This window comes from Branchiostoma lanceolatum, chromosome 11 (assembly GCF_035083965.1).
Source record: "Branchiostoma lanceolatum isolate klBraLanc5 chromosome 11, klBraLanc5.hap2, whole genome shotgun sequence".
NCBI classification, from domain to species: domain Eukaryota; kingdom Metazoa; phylum Chordata; class Leptocardii; order Amphioxiformes; family Branchiostomatidae; genus Branchiostoma; species Branchiostoma lanceolatum.
The window spans coordinates 11,830,427-11,848,109 of NC_089732.1; the positions used below are offsets into that span (position 1 = coordinate 11,830,427).

Sequence of the window (17,683 nt, forward strand, 5' to 3'; positions counted from 1 at the left end):
AAACTGTCATTTTCAAATTCATCACGGCCCGCGCTTCTTGTCAATTCCGTGTCATTAAAAAAAACGAACTTGCCTGTATAGCTAAAAGTTCCATCGCATTACTTGCAAGCCTTGAAGCCTATTCTCCTATTTTGTCTGGAAGTACCAATTAGGGCATCTTCCCTAGACGTTGACAGTGAAATATGTGTAAATCGAAGCACTCGTATATCTTACTTCCCACGAACTGACAAGATGACGTCCCGGAAACGGAATTGATTGTCCTAATATGTACTTGAACATGTGAGGCTTAACCAAGACCAGCACATGTCACAAACTGTCAGCTAACTCCCCGTGAAATGCATCCATTCTGACCGGGCCCTTTGTTGGGCATTCCAGGAAATGTTTTAGAATGCAGTCGGCGTTCTGTAATTGCATTTGTTGGTAGAGTTAAGTGCCGTGTTCCATTAGTTTTGACACAGCATGCTGATAACGGGCATAGCTCAGGGCTGGCTTCATGTGTGGTTGTTCCAACTTTGTACGTCCTTTTTGACAGCGAAGTAACTTGATTTGGACAAGCGGATAGTGGCGCATCGAGTATCGCTTCTTCTGTCTATTGAGGTTCCATTCCCGGTATCAGAGTATAACGAATATTATTGTACACTTGGACGACAACAGTTCGATGAACCTAAACTTCCGTGAAATGTTTAGATTTTGAAAATCATTTTTGGTGGATTCCAACGGATTGACTCCTAATTTTCATCCGTACCTAACTTGCGAATGCCATGATTATCAAATTCAGATGATCTACCAGAAATTGACTTATCTTCTCATTGATGATATAGATAATGCTTTCATATGCAAATTTTGTATTCGTTAATGATAGTAACATAATCAGTATGGATACTTAGAATGAATATGTACATGAATAAAGAAATTAAAAACGGAGAAATAAATTCTTCCTTCTAACCCTCGAGAAAATAATCAGCTTATTCTGTCTTTGAGACAAACGAGGTAACCGAATTCCTTAAACCACTACCCGTGGCAAGTTGTCCACGACGTCCATCACACGTGTCGTCCCGCGGGCCCGGATTACTGTTGGCTCGACACCGCCCCACTTCCCTCGTCTCCTCAATAACACTGCTCGCGGCGACATGCGGGTCTCCTCCCCTGTGTTTCTCTGGCAATTACAGCTCTAGAAGTTCGCCTGCTTTGACGTTACTTTGATGTTAATGCAGAGAAGATTGAATAGAATATCTAAAATATGGTCTAACCTTTGGCTGGCTCTCTACGCAAAGCACTGTACAAAAAGTGGGATTTACCATTTGATAGTAAATGTACGCAAGTCTGGTAATGTTTGTTTTTGAAGAAAAAAAAAGAACACAAATAAAACATACCAGATTTACTAGACATCTACCATCATTAGTAAATCACACTTTTTTTTCGCGCAGTGTTAAGGTTGCATTCTCGTAAATTTGTGTATATACATATATGCTATGTTTGTATGTAGCGAAATCGTTAGGGTACGCAAGCCAAGAAATCCTGACGAATGTTCAAACGAGGAAGTTTAGCAGGACAGGCGCGGTATGTCAGTGTACACACTTCAGCAGAACAAATGACACAGTGGCATCGGCTCGGTGTATTCTGCAGTATGATATCTTATTGAGAACAGAAAGGCAAAAACAAGTCCAACCTATATCCTTCCCTTTCATGTTATTTACATGGCAGCCATACACGCCGCACTATGAGACACGTGTCGGGCAAACAAATCCGCACGCCAAACCCTTAGGGGCAGTCATTCGTCTTAAATAATCTCTTCTCGGGTTACAGAAGGGCAATATCGTAAAGAAAACCTGTTTACTGGTGTTTAAAATCGTAAGAAATACCGCCGGACTTATAGTTGGGGATAGTTATGGGTGCTACTTGTGGCTCCCCCTGAGCACGCAATTGATGTCGACTGTATCTTCAGAATTATAATGAAAAAGTACAAGCGTCTAGGTTACCTTTTATTCATTAAGCGTTCTTTTCTACATATACATGAAATTTGCAGGCTTAAAGTACTATGAACTCTTTATAAACCTGTTAGTTGTCTTAAATTCAATTCAGTTTGCATACTAAACACACCACAATATATAACATATTTGATCGGCAGCTTGTAGTGATGTTCACATGATCATGAATGAGCTTGCTAGTCAGGTAACAGTGTTTGAAACGTCTGTAGGATGGATGTTGTTTGTCCTTTTTCGTTTATTCGGCTTTTCAGATTAAAACAAAAACAAACCTGAGAGGAGCCGACAACAAAAACAATGTAGTTTCTCTATGAGACCGGGTCCTAGAATATTGGCATAACAAATAAAAGAAAAATTAAAAAATGACTAAAACTCACACTGGATACATAATTGTCGATAAAAAAAAAGGATCATGAATGAAGTGAAATCAGACAACAAATGTAAAACTAATAGAATGAAAAAAGCTCAATAAAGCTCATGATGAAATGCATCATCGCTCATATGTCGCTATATACTGCTCGCATGGGAAAATTAATGTCCATGTACATGTGTTATTAGTGGTAAAATTAAATTCCCAAATAAGACACTTGATTCGTTTCACAGCAAAACTAGTATGCAGTGTGTACCGTTATATAGTGGTTCCTTGGAAATCTGTGTCAAAGATGTAAATCTAAGTGTATGTCGAAAGACCACTCAAAGAGAGAGTAACATTAGCCCCAGGCGTGCATAAGGGTATCTGTGCAAATGTTGACTTAAGGTTATTAGCTCTCGCTAGTTTCCAATTACAAAGGACTTAAAAATAGATTATTGATAGTCCCTTGTTGGTAGTGTTCGTCATCAACGCTATTGAAAGCCATTACAATATTCTTTGTAATCTTCTTTAAATTAGGCAGTCGATGTTGTAACGGAGGTGTGTGCAACAACCATACAGTCCTGATACACCTATAACCGCTGTCTCTGTCAAATGATACTTACCATATAGAATAGGTCTTTTGTCATGGTACGTTAATTAAGGCTAGACATCCAGGTAATAAGATGCACCAAAAATAGTTACTCAAGCAACTGGATACAATTTAAAACAGACGTTTCAGAAAACATCCGCTGACGAAGACAGCGCATGGCGTATTTTTGTAAAAATAGCAACTATAACCTTTGCAAGTTTCAAGCCTACCTTACTTCCTCTTTGTAGTAGTTAATATTGGCGAGATAATTGAAGCATGACAAATAACCTTCTTTTACCCATCGGATGGCCGCAAGGGTGAGGATTTAAATGGGATTGAGATTGTCATTAGTGGGCTAGGTGTTTCATTTCGTCGATAAGTAACTGTGAAACTTCAGTTCATTATGAGTCATGATCGTAATCCGTAGATAAGCCCTCTGGACAAAGGCTACTGAAGACTTGAGACTAACCAGGGCAGTGTTGTGGCTTAGGCCATGTTGAGACTGTTATATGGATGACATCCGCGCGCGCATAAACTTTCGTTCATTTAAAAAGAAAGGTAGAGTTCTGTAAATTTAGCATGCGGCTAGAAAATGAGCAAATATAAGCTGTAAATTGAAAAAAAAGAGATATTGAAAAACGGAAACTAATGTCGTATACGCGTAAAATGCCAAAGTCCAGTCCAAAGTTTAAAAAATCAATAGTTTTGGCATACCGTCCTTCTTTTTCGCACGCTCGCATCGCTTTTGGGGTTACCAAAGGATGTTACCCATACAATTGAATGAACATGGCCTTAGGCCTAGGACAAATTTATGTTTCAGATTATCTTACATATAACGGTCCTGAAAATATTATGGTCGGTATGTAGGCATTCTTTAACCTTTCCTGTGGATGTTGGACGAAATATAGTATCTATACAGCAAATACAGTTCTGCCATGCAAAAATTGCATGTATCAGGGCACTGCTATTTTAAGCACAATTGGTTGCAGAATGACATGTAAGAAATAAATGGAACAAAGAAGTATTATATTTACTGCACATTTGAAGCTGTGAAACGCCAACATGTTAATTCATTTAGAATTTCATCACTCAGATGTCAGATAGGACAACGTTTGTCCCTTGCTAGCGTTAAACCTAAAAAAATGCTAGATTAGGCATGTTTTTCTGGGGTAATTACTAACATTTAGTTTGTCTCTTAACAGTAACCAGCCTAAATCTGAATGCATTCACGTGCTCGGAACATGATGCGAACATTCTAGCCTACAGGCATTACTTGAATATTTTTATCTGTCTGGTTCTGATATCCCTTGCAATAACCGTACTACCGTAATTTCCGATTGACAATGAGCAGACTACTATCGTTATTTTGTCTAGACGTATTATCTGTCTAAGACTCTTATATGATTAAGATGAAATATCAGTGTTCAACGAGAGGGCTATAGTTATTAGATATCTATTATACAGAATTCTGAATCAAAGCATCGTTTGCTTTATTTGCAGGGCTGGTTATTTGCAATACACACCGAATGAAAAAAATACATATGGGAGAAATTTCGATTGTATTTGCTTTTCATCACTACGAAGCTCATTTATCACTGTACCTATATGACTTGTATGTCAGAAAATTCCTTAGAACTAAAAAAAACAAAAAAAACAGAACCCACTTATGCAATGGTAATGTAAAAACAAATTGAACCAATGAGAACTTGGAATAAGCGGTTAGTACAACGTCAGTAAATGTAAATAACCATTGGAAATTGAGCCTTCTCATTGGTTGACGTCGCCTGGCTATATAATAATGAGTCTTAACTCTAACGGTTTGGCAGTGAAATACTATGGCTATTGAAGAATAGTCAATCCAACGGTCAGCGAACTGCAAAGTCCAGTCAGACTGCCACACGGTGACAAAATTAAGCCGGACATTTATGATTGAAGCTCAGCGCTCAATCGATATTTACCAAAATCTTCTGGGACCACACCTGAGCCTTTCTACGACAAATCGAAGACGTCCAAGGTCGACCAAGGACTCCGTATCGACTTCCGTTTGGAAACTTGCGGAAGGCTTTAATCCATTGGGTCTGTCCTTGGTGCTGAACATGCAGTGGTGCTAACTTCCGTGAAGGGTAATCAAGGAAAAAAGTAATAACGCTCATTACCATGCTCTAGTTTCCCCCTGCCATCCGTCTCAATTTCCTTCGTATCTGACACAGGCTGTGAAGACTTGTTATGTATTTTTCGAGTCTTCGCAATTGAGTTTAACCCTTTCGGAGCCAATTTTACGGACATTCACAGAAACATACCAACATTCAAATAGTGACAAAACAAAATAGAATTTAACTGTCCAGTTTACGCTTTAATACTACGAGAAATACGTAATAATACGTTTTCCGAATGGTTGCAATAAAGTTAGGAAACATTTACCAAGCCACATTTATCCTTAGGTCACTTTATACGTGTTGCTGTGAACAATACTATTATCGCTGCGGCTAAGGAATGTGATGTTTAGACAGCAATTTGGATTTATAATCTTTCATATATTTCAAGACCAATGAAGACGTTTTTTTGTAGGTAACTACTATTTATAACATATGGTGCTCTCCCGGGTGCTGAAAGCCTGGTTATGATGACATTTTACAGAATACTCATATACGACTCTTTCTCAAGTGACCATTAGACATCAGGAAGCGGATGGGGTAAAAAAATACGATGAATGAAAACGTTGATTAACAAAATGATATTATGGCGGAAGTGGAAACATTGACCAATATATGTATCCTAAATATCAGCATCCCTCACGGGGTCATCTGGGGGTAACAAAGATGAAGAAGAAATACCAGCGTCCTTTTAGACCTTAGCGCACTCATAACACACAAATAGCTCATCCTTCTGCACTGTCAGAAGCTATACATATAAGTATCATGAATGAAATTTTCGTGCAGGATGGATACCAGAGCTTGTTGCAGCCTGTTGACAGCTAATATCAGTTCTGTAGCTAGTATAAGAACCTGTATGTTTTTCCCTAGGATGTTAAATCCCCCTCCTTTAGGAACTTTATCTAAACCGGAAAGCCTAAGGGAAATCCGTGCTTAGCGACATAGAGTGTGCTATTTCTCACAGCAACAAATAAGCCAGGGTTCAAGGTAAGCAGGAATATGCGTCAATGGCCGTAGGGGGTTCTTTGAGAAGTTTTCACAGCTAACAGGGTTGTCGCCGCAAGCTTTCATCTTCTCTGCGGACGCATATTTAATCGTGGCGCAACTTCGGGGGAGCAAGGTAGGATCACCGTAACCCTAAGTGTTTTGTGGACTTGGTCGTTGTTGTGCACCCTGTAGCGCCTAGTGGCACACAGGTCAGCAAGTTTCCTTACTGCGTCTGCAGGAGGGTATATTTTTACCGGGAGGGGTTGCTAGACTTTAACGTGACCTCCAGGAACACACACATTTTACGTCCCTTCCGAAAAACGGGTGCAGCTCCAAAATGCCCTACGCAGGATTTCAGTTACCAACAAATTGGAACTAGGATGTTAACTGTGAGGCTGCTACAAGTTGAGCCACAGGGTAATCCCTTTATATAATGTGTCGGCACTTTTCTTAAGAAAATAACTTTTGAAGGGGTTTGCTAAAAGTTAAAGGTAAAGTTTTCCCTACGGCCTTTTTCGAGGCCGCATGGGCAGTGGGTAATTATTCACTGTGTCTAGCTTACGATATTGGAAGGGTCTCCTAATATCGCATTTAAACTCCCCAACCGAATTGCGGAGTCAGGTGCCGATTTCTACACCTGGGTGGAGTGAGGAACATCGTATAAAGTGTCGAAGGGCACAACATCGATGGCATGACAGGATTTGAACCCAGGACCTCTGACTCTGTGTTCGAAGACAGACCTCTGGGTTCTAGGCCAAACACTTTAACCATACGCGTTACGCCAACAAGACGATGCAAAGGGGTATTGCAGCGGCAGCAATACTTTATGTACTGCCTCCATTCCGTGATCACCAATAGTTCCCTCCGAGAAACATAACGCGTCACGTAAGACCCAAGACTTACTGCGCGGTGAGTCGAATTACCTTTAAAAATTTACCGGGTACCGTTTTCACACCCAGCTGAAGTAAAACCAACTGTAGCGGTAAGAGCCGGATTTAACTGATTTCGTCAGGCAGAAAGGGTGGATTTTTACATGGGCGGAAGAATCAGCGGCGTGAAATTACTGATAGTGGGGAGGGTTTCAGGGCGCGTAATCCCTGAAAGTGGGAAGGACAAGTGCCCACCTGTGAACGCGGTGAATGATTGATGGACGGATTATCTTGGCGAGGTAGGGCGAAGTTTTCAAATGTTACTTAGGCCACAGCAAGTACATTTCATGGATGACATCCTCTGCAGACTCCAAATCTAATGCGAGAGCACTTAATTTGCATGTGTGTAAAGTCACACTGTTTTATGACATCCTCTGAGTACCCAAAACCGAGTGTGAGAGAAAAGAAGTTTTGCAAAAAAAAAGTTGCCTTCATTATGAAATCTTTAGAACAGTTGATTCTATATGTTTGTTTCACAACTTCTTCTTTATCTTTGGAAGACTTTGCTCATAACTCATCAACAACATGTTTTAGTTGTACTGATGATACACGTGACAAGACAATTCTGAGATGAATAGAGGCATTCTACGAAAATATTAGTATCCATATTCCGATTTGTTTCGATTTACGGCATAAAGTTGCTCATTTTGTAGCTTCTTTATAAGAATTACTGCATAGTCACATTTTCTTTCTCTTGGTAATAGATGGAAATTGATGCAGATTTCATCCATAGAATCAAACAAGTGTTGCCTCAGTTGAAATTTTAAACGCGATGGGAATCTAAACGTTGTGAAAAAATAACTGAGAAACCTAGCTCACTTAGTCTAATGTAGGATACATGTCAATAAGACGAATACGATATAATTCCATTACTTTTAGGCCGTCAGTCAATTCCTTCTCTTAAGCTTTCAAAACTAATACAGGCAAAGTACTTACAAGCAGGAAATGAGATTGCTCGCAGTTGTCGGACTACGTCAACACGGTGGGAAACTATCGCACTGTGCTTCCTAACAATCGAGTAGCAGGAAATAGGTTAGACTGGCTGTAACCCGATTATTGCATACATGTGGGATTTAGGCTTGCCAAGGCCATCTTTGAATGCTATTGTTTTTACCATTTGAGACCACCAATGGCACAGTCAAAAATGGATTACAATGTTCATTCATACAGTAACGTGTCATGTACCTTAACGCCATTGTTTTTTAAAAACTATTTACAATATAGTCATTTGCATTTGTCAATACACCAATATTCGTCCAGGGCTCGGTATTGCTGTTGCAATGCGTACTTTCATTGCCTGAAACAAGAAAAAAAGATACCAACATGTTGTAGGTTCATTTATTATCATACAACGAAATTTGGAGGTCTGTGTGACCCGAGCCTTAATGAATTTATGATAATGAGATGCACGTGTCCTACAGTGTTATACATCTTCCTGCATACTAAGACAAGATGAATGCCCCTACATGCAGTAAAATGTGTTTTCGCGACCTTTCTTTGATACCAATAAAGAATAACTAAAAAGCCCAATTCTAGTTTACCTCACCTCCTCTGACGGGGCACTGTTTTTGGTTGTGTTTGTGTGTTCGCACCTATAACTCAAGATTCTTTTGATGATCTGTATATTGATTTTGGTTATGAGTAGTTATTAATGTCCTCACGAAACCTTTCGAATTGGGCTCCCTAGCAGTATTATCAGGTACTGCAAAAGTACAGGACGACACACTCTTTTTGAAAGTAATGTGGTATCGTCCATGGACAGCTGGTCATCCAACCACCATAGAATGGGCGCGACCAACGAACCCTTATTTAGGGGAAATATCTGGGATTAATCAATGGAAGAAGGGCAGCTGGAGGATCACAAACAGTTGTGACGGCTAGGGATCAAGGAATTAGCCAAACTAATGCATCTATTTCGTGGAGGTGTGAGTTTTTCGATTTCTTTTTTCGTCTGCTAATAAGAGACTTTTATGTGATGTATTTTCCAACCAGGAGGCTAGAATCACCCACCTAATCCAGGATAGTAGCCATTCCAACTACTATAGAACTGTAATACGCACCCCTGTCTAGCAGATGCACAACAGATACGTAGGGTTGACTACAATAACGTTGTAAATACCAATACAGGATGCATGTGAAACGAAACTTGAGTTTTGCAGACAGGTGTATGCAGCCGTAAGCTGCCTTATTGACATACCATACTTAAATCAGATTGCATCATGTGTTACACAAAATCCACATGTCTATAACATTGTAAATGCCAACAAAGGATGCATATGAAACGAAACAAGACTTTTGCAGACTTTTGCCAGTTTTATGCAGCTGTAAGCCGTATTATTGACACACCATATTTTAAACAGATTGTATTATGTCTTACGTACAATCCACATATGTACATATCAGGAAAAGCGTCTGTCATCACTGCACAAAATCCAATCTTTAAAAATACCTTGAAGCATGCATGGGTAAAGATGGTATTTGGTTAAGACATGCTTTAAGCATACTTTACAAATAATTTCGTGTAGTGCATACACTAAATGTATATGTGGAACCTTCTAAAGGTATTCTTGGCAATTGATGAAATGTCGATTGTCGGTTGGATGGCACCAGACGAGATAAAGGTATCACCCTGTCACTAACAATTCTACCCAAACGCCCCAAGAAAGGGAAACGAATAAGTAATTTCGTTACTTGTTTCCAAGCTCTAATGCCGCTGAAAGCTTGACACAAATCTTATTGGCAGGATGAGCGCCCAAAATGGATGAAGATTACGTGAACATCGATTTGGCTCGGCGACCTGTGGAAATGGCGCTCATCTAATAAGGGTGTCATTGACTAAATAGCAGTGCAGATAAATCCTGTATCATTGTCCTCACGTAATGGAAAGTCAAATCTACTCTTCGTCACATGGAACCTCGTTTAAAAAACATCCGAGTGAGACAGGGTATAACGTTTATGACATTACCACAATGTGCGTATATTCATGTTGCACCTGTTACAATATTCACTTCTTCACGGTGTTTTTTTTTCTTCATTTTTATTGCATTTCAAAAAATGAATGACACATAATACAAACAAGAGCAAATCAAAGCGTAGGAAAATGAACATAAGCCACGGATCCAAAACAATAAGTAAAGGTGGAAATAGAAATGGACTACTTTGCAAGCATAAGTAATATCCAAAATAATAGTAATAACAGCCTCATTGGCAAATAAATATAACAAAATCAGTATCAACCAAAGATAACAAAATATTGCAATTAAACAGAACTTATGTTGACAAATTGATATGAAAAGTCCATATCAACTGAATCATGAGAACGTGAGTAACAAAAAGAACTAATAGTGACTGATCAATGGCGAATACGAATGGCAAAAAAACAATATCAACCAAAGATAACAGTTATTACATTTGATTAAAACAAATTAATTCTTCATGGTGTTACTAGATTATGATAGCGTATGAAACTGCTGACGCACTGAAGCTTGCTGTTCATCTTATGACAAAGTACTTTGGTGGGATTGAGTTCTTAACAACTTTGAAGTTGTAAAAGAGTGTTAGAATCTCCTATCCGAAATGTAGCAGCAATGCATAGCGCGCTGATGTTAAGAGCACAATATTAAACTCCTATCAACAATGACCGAAATATCCTCATTAACGCGTATTCATTTTTGAGTTAAACTGAATTGAGCCAACATGGGAGCCATGGAATCATTTCTATTCAAACACTATTTGATAGTAATTGTAAATAAACACCATTAACCCATACAATCCTTTTAAACTGTAGTTATTTTTCTATAGCACGAAATTAGTCTGTTTCCAGTGCATATTGATCTAATTTTTGGAACGTATGATAGAAGCTAGGTTTTGCTTTACATACAAAACAGCTGCCCGAGAAACGTCAAACAGTCTTTTCAAGGCAAACGCAAACATCCCCTCGATGATAGGGAACCTCCCTGTATGAGATCCCTCTACACATGACAAGGCTATGTCTCTAAGTCTTCCTCTAGCAAGCGCTGTCTTTGTAAGTTTCACACTTCCAATACAAAAGAACCGGCCTTCAAGACGTGAACTTAGCTATAATTTCAGTTTCCCCAGATTGAGTCTACAATGCCAAGGATGCTCCCCCCTCCCCACTTCCCCTACTGATCGTAGGCTTCCAAGGCTTTCTTGCGGCACTAACCAATCGATATCCCCGTGCATATATGGCCCTGGTGTTACCGTACTAGGTAGCTGAAAACGTTTGGTTTACCATCATAATTTGTCCAATAAGTGCGTCACTACGTTCATTTCGGTCTGTAATGAATTGATGGCTAAGAAGACAATTATCAAATTCAGTCAGTAGTGTGAACCCTAACCATGTTACTATGATGCACTTCTAAACCAATCACGGGACTGAGACTGACCTTTTCCGGCCAATCGTTTTCAGCACTCTGGGCAAAACCCTTTACAAATTTAGGGACAGTAAAGAAATCTGTTGATTCCCAGGGAAATTCTAAACATCAGTGATTAAAATAATGACAGGCGTGCAGATTATCCGCATCTCATCGTACCGAAAATTCAATATTCATAGTTTGGTTTATTAGTAGTAAATTGACTGTGTAACTAGAATAAGAGCAGTTCCACAAGATCATAAAAAAAGAAAGCTGAAGTACCAAGAAAGAATTTCCCTCACCGAATTCAAATAGGTTGCGACCTTTGACCTTCCCGATGCATGCTGGGAATTTTGCGTAGGGATATTCCAAAATCACATATGGTGTGCTGTTGGACGTAAGTCGAGCTGACTACCCATTTACAGAGCCATGTACACTCACCTATACCTTCTCTTCTCGTTTGCACAGAGAACGTAATATAATTTACGATGAATGGATTCTGAATTCTAAAGTGCCATACTTTGTCCTCAGGGATGGCATGACCTGGATTGATTTACACTCCGAGGTTAGATGTTTACCTGCCCTTTTTTAAATTTAGAGAAAAAAGTTATTATTTTTTATAAATGCCAGCGTCTCTGTGAATACCTAGTATGAGTAATTATTCGTTCCCAGGTTTACACAACGATTATGTAGTCATGTCACGAAACCCTTCTCGGAGCCATCATCAGTCTTACATTCCCACGGCACGACGGGCCGCTTTCCGTCTCCCTACAGATCGTGCCAACCGGCATGCTGACGGCTGCACTGTCCACACCGGGGCGTGCTAGCTGGCGCCCTCTCCATACTTTCGGGAACAACCGTCACGTTTTATTCGTGCTGCGGCAGGCGCCATGCCACCTCCTGTCGTGACGTCAGGGCCGTAATGCTATTCGCATATTCCTGCTGCGCGCTAGTGTAGTGGTGAAGCACCCGGGTACAAGGCAGGGCGGCGCCATCTGAAGAAGCCTTCTCGGATTCGGCTCCGCGTTCTTACAATGGCGGAGGAAACGGAGGGACAGCTCTTCTACTTCTGCTCTAGCTGAGAACTCGGGGTAAAGATGTTTGGTATTGTAATCCGTAGAGCATGCCTGTACTCTATTGTGCTCGTCATAGCCGTCATTTAGTTGTGTTTTATGTTGTTCTTTACCACTTACAGCAATACTGCAATATTCTTGCGAAAGCATACCAACGTTTCGTCCATTCTTAGAAACATATTATCACACCATTCACACGTATAATACTGTACCACTGTTAGGAGGTCCAACACATTCAGTATGGTCAGGAAGGTTGTTTTCATGGACGGTTCGACTATCATATTATCGATCTGTGCATTGCGAATGAGAGCATCCCGTGCAAAATACCGTTACACAAACACTGCGTTCATAATCGACCTATGCAAGTATGTAGCTAGCTGCCTTGTTGTCTCATTATGTTTAAGCATCAAAATACCATATCTCGTGACGCCCTTAAGTGTAGCAGCTGAAATATCCTATTCGATCTGTTCTGACATCTTATAAATCGGGAACATCACACTGTGTATGCATCGCGGAAATGCATCCACCTTAATTTACAATCCGATGGTATCTGTGAATGCAGAAGCTGTTTGAAGCTTATGACATGTTCGCGTGTGCAGTAGCAGGAGAGATATGTTTGCAAAGACTGCGCCATATGAGGCTCTAAGTGCGTGAACGCATTACCCACCCCTCTCCTACCCGCACGAGATGTCTCCCCTGTGGGTTCAGGGGTCACTGGGCGCCAGGTCGGCTTCTTTAGATGTTTTGGTCGGAGGTAGTTCTGGACACTCTCCTGTCAGGCAGGTTTATGGCTTTGTACCGGCGTTATTATCCTAGAAGGAGATGGGTACTGACCCCAGGTGACCATAAGAACCTCGGACACTTTCACATTCAAAAGGAACATTCGAGAAACACGGCAGTAACAAATAACAAGGAACGCGGTATGATTGTGAAGTCGGTGGCTGTGATTTCTCTCTTTTGTAGTCAGAGATGTATACAAAACGTGTGTAGCTTGAATCAAAGAACCATTTACGATGCGTTTGGTCTTGTATAATACAGTTAAGTCCTTTGGAACCTTCACATTCCTCCACATGATCTCTTGTCTTTATACTGACACAGTTTTTTTCTTATGTTCAAAGTTTGTGATATACATTTTATCAATAAGATATGAGGGAGGGATTGACTAATCATTTTTCAATAGTAATTGTATGCTCATGAGTAATACCCTTTAAACATACATATTCATTCACAGAGTGGCTGATGTTAACTCTCCAATAATTAGTGGTATTAGTCAATCTGGGGTTGGCCACTGAAATGTAAAGAAGTTTATTAAATTATCAAAACTTCTTCAACTTCATTCAAAGTTCGTGGAAGCTACTTATCTCAACTTGTATCGATCCTGTCATTACCAGCCTAAATGTGGCATTTGGAAGATCGATCGGCATAAAACTTGACATTTTTCAAACTAACCCAATTTTCTACGGCATGTGATGTCTGACGCAGATGACACCCTCTAACTCATCCCATGGAATCCCTTATCCTCCTCTTTGCCAATGGGTTGTTAGAACATAGGAGGGTTAACTGCATTTAGACACATATTTAGGGAAACTTCCAGATTTGATTGATTTAGTGTGCTTTTTTCTCTCAGAAACTTACAAGCTTGCTTTGGTATGAAGAATCAAACTGTCTTCTAACTCAAAAATGTATTCTTCGGGATTCTTGGCTGGTTCTTCAGCCTTTAACTAACTTGGCAGGACACGTGAGTTTTATTCACGTGTGACGTCAGCAATGGGTCAAAAGTTGTTGAAAGTCGGTGTCGCCCCCCGTCTCGGTTGAGGGAAGTTCGAATATTACGTTGAGTACATTTTTATGTAGGAGAATAGTTTGATTCTTTATAATACATTTTACCATCTCACTGGAATTTTCCTGCGAATATAGTTGCACTTACATACATTTAATACAATGGACAATATGTCAATCCCCTGCTGTTGCAAATTTTTACGGATAAGCATTGAATGATTGAAACATTTTGTAATGTCGAAAGTTCGTGGTGCTTCTAGACCTGATCCTGACCCGATTCAGTCATGCTTGAGTTAGAGGTTGACATGTATAAGATTCATGTGTGACGTCAGTAATAGGTCAAAGGTTGTTGGAAGCCCCGACCCGGTTGGGGGAAGTTCGAAAATTACGTTGAAACGTTTTTTAGTTAAATCAATTTTACCAACTCAGATAAATTTCCCTTGACTAAGTTTGTTGCTATTGCACCAACATTTGTCTCAGTATCACACACTGAATAATATGTCACTCCCACCCTTTTGCAGTGCTTTGCAGAAGAGAGCGATGAATGATTGAGACATTTTCTAATGTCGAAAGTTCGTGGGGCTTCTAGATCTGATCCTGACCTGAATCAGTCATACTTGAGTTGAAAGTTGACACGAATAAGATTTATTAAAGATGTAATAGGAGACGAAATAGCTCATAAATTTTGTTAAGCCAAGGGATTATGTTTTTTTGATGAAGAGATAAATGCCATTTTCACTCATCTTTCTGGAATTAGTCTTTGTCAAGAAGATGGAAAACGATTTTTAAGATTGACCGAAGCAGAAGTTGCATTGTCAACAAGCGTATCAATGTAATAAAAACATATCGACTCATGTATTACTAAATATACCGTGAGTTCAAGACACAATTTCCTTTAAATATCTTGTTATATAAAGATCTCTTACAATCGTAGTTGGCACATTCCTTTAAACAGTGTATCTTGGCAGCTACATTGACGATCTGTATTCTTTCTTGTTTCTTGCAGAGCGCACGTTGAAAGATGCCGCAGTTGGTGACATAGCAGGTAAGCAAAAACAACAACACAAACAACAGCTTGATATATTCATATCTATGTGATATGTTGATAGAGTTATTTGGACTTAAATGATGTAATTTGTATCTGTTAATTATATTTTACATGACCCATACCTCTTCCCTCATGACCTCAATGAAAAACGGCTTGCATGACGATTTGAGCTTCTCATGAATAAACAAAGGTTTAACAAACAACTATATACGATACCATAAGTAAACATTTGAAGTGTGGTGATACTATTGTGATGAAATAATACCATGAACTGATATTGTTTATTCTTTATCTGGACACATTTGTGACCATGAAAAGCACCTTAAGTGACAAACCCTCGTACACTGATACTAAATCGGTAAGGGTAGGTTTCATTACCCTTACATTACTGATACAACAGAAGCAGTCAAATTACAGTTCTCTTGCTATGTCTGTTGTTGTCGGAGATCGTAACGTTACGCACATGGCTTCTAATTTCCCTAGTCTATTATTAGCAAGGACTGTAAAGGTCCTTTTCACGCTGGTATAGGCTTCATCCCTATGGAAATCGACCAATAGCCATTCCAATTACCCTCGGCAGCGGACGGTCTGGAGAACGATTGCCGTCCGTGCCTCTGCCTTTCTCTCTTATCTGTTCGTCTAGCGCCATCTTCCTTCGGGCAGACTGTAGAAATGAGGTTTTCCAAGGACTATTGATTAGATCCCATCGCAAGATGGACCTCATCCTCATTCGTCTTGCCCTGCCATGTCCCAAGGCTAGCTTACAAACGTTCTCAGGTCGGTACCTCATTAACCGGATGAATTTTGCTAGAACTAGCTAATCAACTTGTCCAAGTATATTGGACATAACTTTTTTTTAAACATGATCTTGCAAACAGCCGTTAACACGTCCGCACCCACTGCAAGATTAAAACGGCTTACAACGGTCCTCAGGTCGGAACCTCATTAACCGGATTAGTTTTGCTAGAATTAGCTAATCAACTTGTCCAAGTCTATCGGACATAACTGTTTTAAACATGATCTTGCATACAGGCGTTAACACGTCCGCACCCACTGCAAGATTAAAACGGCTTACAACGGTCCTCAGGTGGGTACCTCATTAACCGGATTAGTTTTGCTAGAATTAGCTAATCAACTTGTCCAAGTGTTTCGGACATAACTTTTTTAAACATGATCTTGCATACAGGCGTTAACACGTCCGCACCCACGGCAAGATTAAAACGGCTTACAACGTAATCTGTACTTCCTTTTTTATTAATGAGAGAGATAATTCAACACTGTCGTGACGTATGTTTGCGAGATTATGTTAAGCTTGACTACTTGTTGCAAAATACGCATTAGTAAAGGACCATGGGGGATTGTGTCAGAGGTGTGTGTAGGGAGGGGGGCAAACTGCAGAAGATAAAATGTTAACATTAAGAAGGGTTCTTCTTGGGATAGCTCTAAGCATAGATTTGAACATTAAACTTAATTTTATGACAAAAAATCTCGGCAGTACCAAAGACAAGTCGGCTTTTGGTCAGAAAAGTTTGGGTACAAGATACGCTCTGATTACTTTAGACATCAGATAATGTACGGGCCAAACAAGAAATTGAGAAGGTCATACTCTTAGTTTCAAGGTTGATTGCTCTGTCTGGCGGTTGAAAGTTCAGTGGGCATTAGATTAAAGTTACCATTACGGATCTCTGCATAGATTTCTGTAGCTAAAATGTATCGCATTTAGGTGGGCAAAACTTGTCGGAACAAGGTGGCCTTAAAGTTTTTCACCTTAGCCGAACCTATAACTATTGCTTACCACTTCTGTATCTTTATAGCCGGTACGGTATAACCGCCTGTCAGTGTACAACACCAGCTTCGCAGGCACAGCACGACCTGTCACACCTAACATTTGCATATCTAACGTAACATGACCAGTTTACGTCCGATTTATTCAAAACGTTATTTATCCTAAAACCGCGCGGACAGAGCCAAATGTTTAACCCATGGGTAGAAATATCAGCTCTTCTAACAAGAAAATGCATGGTCTGTAAGTTTTTCTCCGCCTGTCTAACGCCGTACGAGCATATATTTATACTGGGGTACATGGTGTAGAATTGTGCTAGGCTTACCCTTTATCGTCCACCTCAGTATTTTCCCTTCTAGCGCTATGCTTGAAGAACATAGACTGAAAAAAAATACACAGTAACTGTCGAAAGTAGTCTACAGACAAATGACAGTCAAGTCACTATGCTTGTCCGTCCGCTTGCCCGACGCGATGGAAGGAAACAATTTTTGTATTGTGAATTTCCCTGAAATCGGCAGCACGTGGCGTTCACGTGATAAACGCATGGCCATTATGTTATGTCGTACAAAAATGTATCATCAGAGCGGGGGTCGCTAGGTTGTATCAAACCTTCCTAAAACTGGCAAGAGTTT

General features: G+C 40.0%; 1 protein-coding gene across 5 annotated transcripts in view; it reads left to right on the plus strand.

Annotated features, from left to right (window-relative positions):
* Positions 1-17,683, plus strand: part of LOC136445450 (uncharacterized) — a 138,720-nt gene that overhangs the window by 10,753 nt on the left and 110,284 nt on the right. For 4 of the 5 annotated variants that reach the window (XM_066443487.1, XM_066443479.1, XM_066443485.1 and 1 more), the window contains exons 1-2: positions 12,140-12,459; positions 15,227-15,265. The gene's annotated coding sequence lies outside the window, so the exon portion shown is untranslated. Of the gene's footprint in view, positions 1-12,139; positions 12,460-15,226; positions 15,266-17,683 lie in introns of those variants that run through there. The other variant, XM_066443480.1, reaches the window with a different exon arrangement.